This window comes from Propithecus coquereli, unplaced genomic scaffold (assembly GCF_000956105.1).
Source record: "Propithecus coquereli isolate 6110/MARCELLA unplaced genomic scaffold, Pcoq_1.0 Scaffold221, whole genome shotgun sequence".
Classification (NCBI taxonomy): domain Eukaryota; kingdom Metazoa; phylum Chordata; class Mammalia; order Primates; family Indriidae; genus Propithecus; species Propithecus coquereli.
In genome coordinates, this window is record NW_012147301.1 from 2,441,353 (window position 1) to 2,442,923 (window position 1,571).

A 1,571-nucleotide genomic window follows, 5' to 3' on the forward strand; every position below is an offset into this window, starting at 1 on the left:
TCACTGGAGCCCAATAAGCAGCTTATCTCCATTGCCCCTGCTTATAGAGTCTTACCTAGATCACTGCCAACACTCACAAATGGAGGGAAGCATTTTGGGATTTAGAGGGAAGGGTTTTGATCCCGCTTAGCTTTATATATGTTTTTTAAGCATTCTTATAAGCCCTGCTTTTAACTAGGGCTAGGACTTGTTTCTTCAAATCTTCAAGGTACACGCCCCATACCTATTTGTTGACTGATGACAATAAAATATAATGTCAACATAGTGGTAAGAAACTCAGAAAACACCTATATTTTCCATGTTTTTGTGTTTTACATAATAGCTAGTCACGGATGATCACTTTTATATTATATAACATTCTACCTAAATGAGTATGTCATAAATCAGCTGTTTGCTATATTGCTTGCTATAAGTTGTCTTAGCCTTGAATGTACTAGTTAAAGTAGCAGATCGGTAGTAGTAAAGAAAATAAAATAATGCTGCTAATGGTATGGTTGCCCATGATAGTTCCTTTGCCTAGCCTAGATGAGAAAATACTTTTACAAATACTAACTGAGCCATGTAATGTTGTTATTCCTCAGTACCAGGCCTTACTCAGCATGGATAAGGTTAAATTTTTATTTTTCTGCTAATTTATGTAGAATTTCAATAGCAGGAAAAACACAAATTAACTAAATGTGAAAATTTGTTTTTCTTGCTATTGAAATTCTGCATAAATTAGCCTAGCAAATTAGAAGAAATTCTCTTTTTGTGTATGTGTTGAGAAAGAGATAACCTTATATCTGAAATTCTGTAACCAAAAGCAGAGATGGTATTCTGATATTGATTTATAATTAATAATTCTTAATACTTCCTAAAAGGATTTGAAACTAGAAAACATGTAGAATAGAACAGTTAAAGTGAATGTCAGAAAAAGAATCAGAAACATGTACAAGGAAGGTTTAACTCATAGTTCTGATTTATTGGGAATTAAGTCACACCATTTAGCTGTGAACCTAATGAAAATTAGGAGGAAATCATAGGCCCTAGTTCTTACTACCCGAAAGAGGAAGTATGTGAGGTCTTCAGGAGATACAAAGTTTATAAAAAATTTGTCATGTAGATCTTTATGAAAAGGAGAGAGAGATGTGAGACTCTTTGAGAGTCATTTTATAGAGGATTAAAAATATCCATGTTGCTATTGTTTTTATCAACCCTCGTTGAAAGGAAAAGGTACAATATTAAGTAATATACCTGAATTTTAGCCTTATGAAACTGCTTACAGTCCTAAACATATTCCTCTTGCCTTTGCTAATGCCCTCCCCTGTCTCCATCTAGTAGGCAAAATACCTGTTCATCTTTTAAAACTCACACTGTTAAATGATTAATCAGTTCTTCTGTGAAGGCTTTCTTGGTTGCCTCTCTCCCCAATACATAAACTTTTTCCTTTCTAATGCCACAGTGCCCTGTACAGTCATCTGTTATTGTACCCATGAAACTTTAATGCCCTCATGTGTTCTCCCTCTAAATAAGCCCCTTTAGCATAAGGGCTGTCTTCAGGCTTGTATCCCCAGTGTTTTATAATAATGCTT

At 34.4% G+C, this 1,571-nt stretch overlaps 1 protein-coding gene across 1 annotated transcript in view; it reads left to right on the plus strand.

Annotated features, from left to right (window-relative positions):
* CLPX (caseinolytic mitochondrial matrix peptidase chaperone subunit) overlaps positions 1–1,571 on the plus strand; it is a 62,008-nt gene that overhangs the window by 53,549 nt on the left and 6,888 nt on the right. The window lies entirely within an intron of this gene.